At 47.6% G+C, this 9,691-nt stretch overlaps 1 long non-coding RNA gene across 3 annotated transcripts; it reads right to left on the bottom strand.

The window, feature by feature from the left end:
* Nucleotides 1–1,157: 1,157 nt before the first annotated feature.
* On the bottom strand, nucleotides 1,158–9,683 carry LOC134368930 (uncharacterized). Of its 3 annotated transcripts, XR_010022573.1 has the most exons (5): nucleotides 9,259–9,683; nucleotides 8,836–8,915; nucleotides 7,955–8,102; nucleotides 4,699–4,841; nucleotides 1,158–2,153 (listed from the first exon to the last, which is right to left on the bottom strand). It is a non-coding gene; the product is annotated as an uncharacterized LOC134368930 (long non-coding RNA). The 3 variants fall into 3 exon arrangements; XR_010022575.1 differs by lacking the exon at nucleotides 4,699–4,841; XR_010022574.1 differs by lacking the exons at nucleotides 1,158–2,153; nucleotides 4,699–4,841 and adding an exon at nucleotides 5,842–6,697.
* Between the last annotated feature and the right edge of the window lie 8 nt (nucleotides 9,684–9,691).

Raw genomic sequence — 9,691 nt, 5'->3', positions numbered from 1 at the left:
CCTGTTTGCAAACTTAATTCAACACCTTCATGCATTCATTTAAACTTAGTTTAAATGCAGTACATTTAAAACTTAGCATACTGCTTTTGGTTTTGTTTTGTTTTTTTTCTCTGACGGGTAAGGGGATTGCAACCCTCAACACGGTGTTGTCTGCACCACACTCAGCCAGCGAGCGAGCGAACCGGCCATCCCTATATAGGATCCGAACTCGAGGCCTCATTGCTACCAGCGCCACACTCTCCTGAGTGAGCCACAGGGCCGGCCCCGGTTTCTTTTTTCATCACCTCAGTTGTCTCAGTTAACAGATACATTCTCACGTACACAAATAACTCTTTAAAATCCAATGAACTGCGTTGACATAGTAAAACTTAAGTTCCTTTACGTGTTCCAATACTGCCTATAGAATTAGTTTTCAACTAAAGTCATAAGTTTAAATTACTCAATTATACATTTTACAGTGACTCCTAAAGCTCAGAAATTCTTTTAAACTTTAGAAATGCATCAAATATAAATCATACACAGGTTCCTTCTGCACCCAAAATATGAATCCTATAGTTTTGATTCTCTTGAATGTTTCTATACTTTTCCTAAATCCTCCTAGAGCTGAAAGATTCGCCCCTATTCCAGATGATAGTTACCATCCCAGTAATCGAGTCTGTGGGTGCACACAAGATTTGGGCCAGACCCTGACTAGGTTCTTAACAGTGACCCTAATGGGATACTTGAGCCCTATTAATAATTGCTCTGTCCATGATGCCATAATTCATGGGAGGTGGTTTCAAGGCCCCTGACCCTTACACATTATTGATTCTTCTAGGCACCCAAGGGCATTTATAGGGCTGACAGCATTGATCACTCGAATTTGGCTCTCAAGATATGTACTTTTCCACTAGCTCTAAAGACCTCTGCACTTAAAGGAATCTTGTGGTAGGTAAATGTCCTTTCTAACTGCTCATAATGACCTTTGGAATCCATGAAATCTTTCTAGAGGCTTTGCTTAGATTTGGGCTTGGGGCAGGCTTGCCTCAGAAGTGGTGGTGTTTTTTCTCTACAGGCACATCAAGTGTGGTGTCTCTCTTTTTGTGATGTCATCAAGAACGTAATTATTTTTGGATATTCCAAATAATATTTAATTTTGGGTAACTCACATGGCTTTGTCTAAGCTGTGGTCACAGATTTTGAGGTTATTTGATTGACAAGAAGACGTGATGTATATGATTAACAAGATAATACCGTATTCATTCAGCAAATATATCTTATCTGCTCTTTGCAGATATATTGTGAAGAATAAAACATGTTTTTTTTCCCTCTGTTGCTTCTTGCCCAGGGTTTCTCAGGCTCAATACTGTTGACATTTTGGGCTGGATAAGTCTTGTCGTCCAGCGCTCTGTATGAGGCTGAGCAGCCTACAATCAGTGGCCTCTGCCCACTGGATTCCAGTAACACCGCCCCTCCCACCTCCCTAGTCTTGACAATCAAAAATGTCTCCAGACATTGCTAAATGTCCCTGGGAGGCAAAAATCACACAAATAAGCACAAGTACAAACTTGATGGGGGCTATTAAGGGAAACGGTGTAGTACTATGAGAGACAGCAACAGACAAATCCTGGTGTCTTCATTCATTTGGGCTGCTATAATAAAGTACCATAGACTGGGTAACTTATAAACAACCTGACATGTGTCCCTCACAGTTCTGGAGGCTGGAAGTCTGAGACCAGACTTCCAACCCTCTTCCGGGTTACAGACTGCCAACTTCCCACTGTATCCTCACATGGCAGAAAAAGAGAAAGTGGTTTTCAAGTTCTGATCCAGCCCAGGAGTCACCAAATGTTTTCTGCAAAGGGGCAGATAGTAAGTGTCAGTTTTGGGGACCGTGAGGACCACTGTTGTCTGTATTTCCTGGAAGCTGGTAATCAGATTCACAGGCTTTGATCCCATTCAGGTTGGACTTTTTCGCGAGACTGCATCACAAGTGCTGTGTCTGTCCATGGAAACACATCAGGTCTGGCCATCCCTCTTTTGTGATGTTGGCAGACATTTATGCTCACAGCTGAAATCCAGTCAATCCTTGGAAGTTCTATTCCTTTATTTTAATCCTAATTCCATCACTCCTTTAAAACATCTAGACTTGGTTATTCAAAGGTGAGTATATACTGCAAAAAAAAAAGAAAAAAGAAATTAAAACAAACAAATTTAAGTTTTCTAGTATTGGAATAATAAATAAATAAACAAAATAAAATGATCTCGAATGCTTCTATAAAGAGATACTTCCCTCATCTACATACAGACTGGGTAGTCAGGAGTCCAAGGCAAATCAGCACATGGCAAATATGAACATTGCTGGTTTGTCTGGTCTATACTGCTTGTTGGCAGTTACACTTTATGTAACACACTCATGGAGTGAAGCGTGCCATACATGGGGCCTATAGGTTTGGCGACATTTCTGGGGACTGCCGTGGTGGGCATCTGCTTTGTGGGATTTCCTGGCACTGACTGGGACTCTGTGAACAGAGTGCTGTAGACTCAAGCCCCAACTGAAGCAGTGGCAGGAACCTGGGAGCAAGTTGCCAGGTGTCCGAGTTTCCCAGGGCCACTGAAACAAAGTACCACAAACTGGGGGGCTTGAAACAACACGGCTGCATTCTCTAATAGCGCTAGAGGTCAGAAGTCTGAACCCAAGGTGTCAGCAGGACCACGCTCTTTCTTAAGGCTCTAGGGGAGAATCTGTTCCATGCCGTTCCCTTAGCTTCTGGCAGTTGCCAGCAATCCTTGGCATTCCTTGGTTTGTGGCCCCATCACTCCAATCTCTGCCTTCATTTTCACATGGTCTTCTCCCTGGGTCTCTGTGTCTCTTCTCTCCTTCCTATATGGACACCAGCCACATTGGGTTAAAGGCCCGCCCTACTGCAGTATAACCTCATCTTAACTAATTACACCTGCAAAGACCCTATTTCTAAATAAAGCCATATCCACAGGGGTTAAGACCTCAACCTACCTTTTGGGTTGGGGCACAATGTAACCCCCAACACCAGGGAACCCGGGCAATCAGGGTGAGTGGAGGTTCTCCCCACCAGCAGGGTTATGCTGACCCTGAGCAGATAACTGGGCTGCCAGAGAAGGCTTGGGCAACACCTGGTTTGATTTGCACAGATCATTTCCCCCAAAGGATCCCCTCTGCTGTTGCTGAAAATTGCTGTCCTTTTGGAATTTTCAAAGGACACAATGACTAGAAGTCAAAGGTATAGAGAGGGCTGGGTTCACGGGCTGCCACCTGTGCAGTCACACAGGGCCCCATGGAACAAAGGGCCTGCACTTATGTTATTGCTCTGCTGTCGCCATCTTGAAATTCTTCAGAGTGTTTGAACAAGGAGTCCTGCATTTTCATTCGGTACTGCAAAACGTGGTCCACAAATTATGTAGCCAGTCCTGGCTAGGGACACTGGGCAGGGGAGATGCATAGGAAATGAAGGCAAAAATCATGCTCTGCCTTCAGAATGGTTGGCCTGCAGCTGGCTTTTTCTCCCGTTCTACTTCTGTGCCAGGGAGTTCAGATGAAACTTCACAAGGACACAGCTTAAAGCTGAGTCACAAAAAGAACCAGGCTCTTCAATGTGTTTATTATGCAGAGCAAGCGTGAAAGCAGCCTAGTGGCTGGCGTAGGGTTCATCACCTCTCAAGTGATAAAAAAAATTCCCTACTGATTACGAGATGAGGCAAGGCAAACACTATTCAGACAGCTCTTTGCATCAATATCATAAAATCAGTTTTTCTAGAATGCCTGCACCCCCATACCTTCCCCTTCTGTGGGATCTAATACAATGCTTCTCAGCCTACAGGGTCTGGGGTGGGCGTTCCAAGGAGCCCTGCTGTGACACTGCTGCTCCACCCCCACACTGCGAGCAGAACCAGGAGCAGAAACAAAGAGTGACTGCTAATAAAGTCAGGCAGTATGGTGGCTAATTTTATGTGTCCACTTGACTGGGCCATGGGGTGCCCAGATATTTGGTCAAACTTTATCCTGGGTGTGACCATGAGGGTGTTTGGGGTTGAGATTAACATTTGAATTATGGACTGAGTAAAACAACTGCCCTCTCCAATGTGAGTGGGCCTTGTCCAATCAGTTGAAGGCCTGGATAGAACAAAAAAGCTGAGGAAGAAGGAACTCCTGCCTCCTGACCATTTGACATTGGTCTTTCCCTGCATTTGGACTTGAACTGAAACATCAGCTCTTCTTGAGTCCCAAGCCTGCTGGCTTTTGGATTGGAACTACACCATCAGCTCTTCGGGTTCTCAGGCCTTCAGACTGAGACTGGAACTACACCATTGGCTCTCCAGTTTGCCGACTGCAGAACTTGGGACTTGTCAGCTGCCATAATTACATGAGCCAATTCTTTATGATCTCAACCTCTCTCTCTCCTATTGCAACTCTTTCTCTGGAGAAACCTGACTAATACAGGAGGTCACCTGGGATAGCTGAACTTCAGTCTCAGGGCTCATGCTGTTTAGCACTATCTAGATACATTCTCTTGACCTTATTTCCCCACTATGAAGCCTAGGGAGTATAATATTATCATAAATTACACACATTCTATTGGGTTTCTCAACCTCAGGACCAGTGACACTGGGAGCAGATTGTTTCTCTGTTGTGTTGGGCTGTTGTGTGCACTGTAGGGCATGTGGCAGCATTCTGGCCATTACCTGCTGGATGCCAGTAGAACTCCTCTCCCAGCTGTGACAAGCAAAATGTCTCCAGACATTTCCAGATGTTCCCTGGGGGACACAATTGCTCCTGTCCCAGCTTAGAATCACTGATATATAACAACCATCTCAGGGTTGTTGCTCTGTGTGAGGATACCTGTGTTCAGAAACTGTTCCATTCACATTACAAAAGAGACTCATTTGTAACCCTAGTGTCCCTAAATGAAAACAACAGAAAAACGATTGCTCATTTCTGTGTCAAATAAATCCTTCTTATCTCTGCAAGCCTGAGCTGCTCTGCTTGACTCATAAAGCAGAGATTTGCAGTTTTAAGAATGTGTTTTTCTAAATGCACAGGAGACAAGAATCATAACCCTGAACAGGACAAAACCAGCTCAGAGGAAGCATCTTGCAGCATGGTGGCTCACGGCAGCTCCGTCTTCCGGAAATGACGGCTCACCTGGAATACACTTGAAGTTGCCTCATTAGCATTTTGGTGAACAGAACCCATGGGATGGGAAGGAAAAGAAGTAAAAGACAGTATTGGGAGGGGAGACCTGGAGAGGAAAGAAGTGGGGGACTCCAAGTTTTCTAACTTTGAGAGAGAAATTGGTCTAAAATTGTTTAAAAATCTGAACTTGAATAACTCAGGGACAAATCGAGCCTGCCTAAAACATGACAGCCATTCATCAATTCCAAGGAAGACGCTGTTTTGCAATGAGCACACAGACAGAGCACAATAAAGCACTAAAATGAAACAAACACAGACTGGCTGGCTCAGCCACACAGCTGACTCTCCGGGAATACCCCACATCTCTTTCGAGTGGAAGATTAGAAAATGAGAAAAACCTTCATCTCAAAACTGGATGCGTCTCCACAAATCAGGGAAGCCTTACTTGAGACAAGCGCTCCCAGGCTCCCTTTCCACACACGAACGCTAAACAAGGACTTTTTAGTTACATGTCAAATGAGTGTCTGAAATTTATGTTTTTTCATAAAGCAATGAAATAAAACATCAGAGGATGACCCCAGCCAACCCTCATTCCAATTCCTGAGCCCGGGGAGAGGTCTCTTCAGACATCAAGACAGGAATAAACAAGATCTTCTGATCTCCTCCAGGGATCGTGTATCTGCATTATTGAAATAAATGACATGCACTCGTAATTGAGTAATTATTTCAGCATTTAAAGAATGCCAAAAAATGAACCATTTTGTCTTCAGACCCAATCCGGCTGATTTCCGTTTTTCTCTTAGCACAATGTGACAATTACCCAACGGTATCACTTCCTAGAACATTCTGTGGTTTACACAAGGTGGGCAAGACTTCTCTGGCAGTATTTATTTTTCTCATTTTAGACTTGATGATTGCATCCTTCACAGATTTTCCTTTTCTAGAAGCTTCTCAAGTATTGAAGGTGTCTAGATCCCATTTTGTACCTTCCTTTTTAAAATAAGGTTCCCCTTTGGGGAGAGGAGTGGGGAAAGAAGGCAGAACCTAATAGAGTGAAAATTTTCAAACTCTGTCCTTGCATGTTGGATTTACTCCTTAACAGGCATTTTAAAGAAAGTATTCTGTGGGCTGGCCGGCTAGCTCAGGGGTTACAGTGCGGTGTTATCACACCAAGGTCAAGGGTTCAGGTCCCCATACCGGCCGGTAGCACAAAAAACCAAAGTATTCTGCAAGTTTCCATGAGCGCCTTTTAACAGCTTCAGAAAGGAATTTCCCAGCGAGTTGGGCAGGAAGAGAACAGAAGTATTTCCATCTCCTTTACCCAGAGCCTAAGTAGACTCTTTCCTGAGCTGTTTCTCCATCTGAGATCGGATGGGAGGATGGGTCACAACGACGTTCACACTTCGGTTGTCTGCAGGGCTGTGGTTTTAATGTGCAGGAAATAAAGAATGCAGAACTGTGCACTCAGTTAAGACTAGAGACTCCTTTCCCCAGCAGTGTTTTGTGTGTGCACGGGGTTTTCTGTCCATCATGGAAAGCCCCGCTTGACTGTAAGAAAGACAGGCATTATGCTCCCTACCAATTACACACACACACACACACACACACACACACACACACACACACACACACACACACACACACACACGACCTCCCGATTTACCGCAAAGCTAGGGCACCCTTTCATCCCCTACCAACTTCTCCTTCACAAGTCCACTCACAAGTCTTTAAGGACACTCAGCAGACGCCTGTTCCAAGTCAAAAAGGGCTAATGGTGTAATAAAGAGGTCTCGGTCACCCCAAGTGCTGGCCTCTCGCTCTCTGCTTCAGCTCCTTTTAGGAAGACAAATGCAACGACCCCGCTCCGGTTATCTCAGGCAGAGTGGTCCGGGGGCGGTGGGTGGGCATGTGGATTAAGCTTGTTCAGGGAGGGTCTCCACTCTGTCTGCCTCGCATGCCCCATCACACTTTCTCCTCTACTAATGTGCAGATGAAATTAGGAATACCCACAGATGTTGTCGTGACGACTAAACGAGCTCGTATTTGCTAAGTGCTTAGCCCAGAGCAAGCACATACGAGACTATCTTAGGTCGGGCTCCCTACAAGGGGTGCTTCTAACAGAGGTGGGGGTTCTCGTAGAGTGACTGATCGTGTACATGAGGCAGGACAGGGCAGGTGAGGAGCTGGCAAAGCTACGATTTCAGGAGAAGTCTAGCCTCAGTCTGATCCCATGGGGACCGCTGGAGTGTGAAGGGCACTAGTGTGTCCCAGCAAGGCAAGGGGGCTGGACTGTTATACTGCACAATCAATCCCTGGGGGTGGGTGTAGCCTCTCAGACATCTCTTGTCAGTGCAGGGTTGTCCTCATTATCCTCTGGAAAAGGCAGCCTGACACAGCCAAGGGAGTTGGGGGGTGGGGGGGGGGGACTGGAGCATCTGCTGCACAAATCAACAACGATTGGATGACAGCATCTCTGCATGCCAAGGGCCAGAGCTCAGAACTCAGAAATCTGAACACTTGAGCCTCAGTTTCCTCATACAAACCATCTTCCCTTTGGTCTCACAAAGCCTCCTGAGTCCCAGCTTGAGGTTGGCACCCTGGTTTCATTTGTGGACAAGTCACAATTGTATTCTAATTGCACAGACTCCAACCTGTTCTCTGCAGCAGCCCAACTCCACAACGCACATTTGCCACCAGTGTGAACATGTAGAGAAGATCTGTCAGCTTCAGGGACCCTCCCCTCTTTGGACTCCTAATTGGATGCAGTGTTCCTGACCCCTGTTCTTCATCTGATGCTTTTCTTACCTTGTCTTTCCTTCTGTGAGTCCTTTGACGTGTGGTGGACGTGTTTCTCCCGCTCTTCTCACCCCTCTCCATAGAGTTTGGTTTCACTCCAATATGCTCCAGCCCCATTCAGGATTTGTGATAGATCTGTGCCCTGATCTGTGACATTCTGAAACAACAAGGTGCCCGAGAGGGTGGGAATGCAGCTTCACAATGGCCATGTTGGATGACTACTCAGTGGGCAGGAAGGAACAGAAAAGACAGCAGTGGCAGCCTCATTGGCGATAACTCATGCCAATCAGAAGGGAAGGTGTCAGAGCAGGGACATCCAGCCCTTGGGACATACACTGGCACATGCAACATCACAACGTATTTGCTTTTGTGACTTTCCCTTGGACGCTTAATTGTTCATGTATAACTAAAAGAACTCACGTGGTGGAATTTCTAGCACAGAACATGCAGGTAGGGGTAGGTGGTACTTGCGGAGCAAGGAAGTTTCTGTGTTGTAGCGGGATGTGAGGAGGAAAGATTCCTTGGATAGTCTCCTGTCAGCCTCACATTTTTCCATCTTGTTTTTCTTGGGGTTTTTTTGGTGGTGGGCGGGGAAGAGGGATCGAACCCTAGACCTTGCTGTACAGTCTTCTTTACTAAAACAACTTTTCCCCTTGTAAAAGTAATATTACCATTTTGCAAAGGCTCTGGAAAGTAAATAGCTTTTGCACAATCCCACCTAAGGAACGCAAACTACAATGAGCATTTTGGGACATTTTCTTCGAGTCTCTTCCCCTATGTATCTGCATTTGGATCACTGTTAGACTTTTTCCTAGACCTTTTTCTATCACTTCAACAGTGTTTGAAATCCTCTCTGATACTTGCTGGCATTTCCTGGCATAACGTCTTACCTCCAGGGCCTGGAGCACTGCAGGAGCTGGGGGATCTGGAGCAAGACACAGCTTCAACTCTGGGCCTTCAGTGTCACCAGCTATGCGACGTGAGGGGAACAGAAGTTACCATACAGGTTTAATGTTTTAGGAGCTGACCTCGCTTCCTCCCGAGCAACGGCCTACTTGGATTTCTGCTCCAGCTGTCAAACTCTGGGATCCCACAGACTGAATGCAAGAGCTCAGGGAAGGTCGAGGGGCTCCCGCCCAGAGTGGGAAACCCGGGCCCGCCCTTCTGGGGCTCTCCGGGCAGGGACGCGACGTGGCCACCTGCCCAGATCCTCGCTTCCAGGTGCGTCCTCTCGCCCCCCCCAAGAGGGCCGGCTGCGCGTTCCTCCTGCAGCTACCGAGCTTCCTCGGCCTCCCCTCAGGGACTTTACCCACCTTCCCAGGACCAGCTTGGGGGATCGGGAACCCCAGGGCTGAGTCCCCGACCTCCACGTGCGCAGAGGGGAAGACCCCAAACATCCCCGGCCCGGGAAGGGGTCAAGCGAGGTGACCGCCCTCCCCGCCGGGAATTGTTTCGGTCCCAGGAATCAGCCCGCGTGGGGCGCCGTCCTCCCCGCCCTCCTTCCTGTCCGCGGTGGCCCGGGGGCGGGCGGACGCGGCGGCGCCCATCCTGGCCCGCGTGCGGTTTCCCGAGGCCGGTGGAGGGGGTGGAGCGGGAGGGAAGCGGGAGGAGCGCGCGGAGGAGGAGGCCGCGGGAGGAGGAGCAGCGGCGCGGGAGGGAAGAGGGTGAGGTCGGGCAGCGGGGAGCAGAGGAGGAGCCCCCCAGGGCGGCCGGAGGAGGGGCGGCTGAGGGCGGAGGGGTCAGGAG

This window comes from Cynocephalus volans, chromosome Y, assembly GCF_027409185.1.
Source record: "Cynocephalus volans isolate mCynVol1 chromosome Y, mCynVol1.pri, whole genome shotgun sequence".
Lineage (NCBI taxonomy): Eukaryota > Metazoa > Chordata > Mammalia > Dermoptera > Cynocephalidae > Cynocephalus > Cynocephalus volans.
This window is presented reverse-complemented; position numbering and strand designations above follow the sequence as displayed.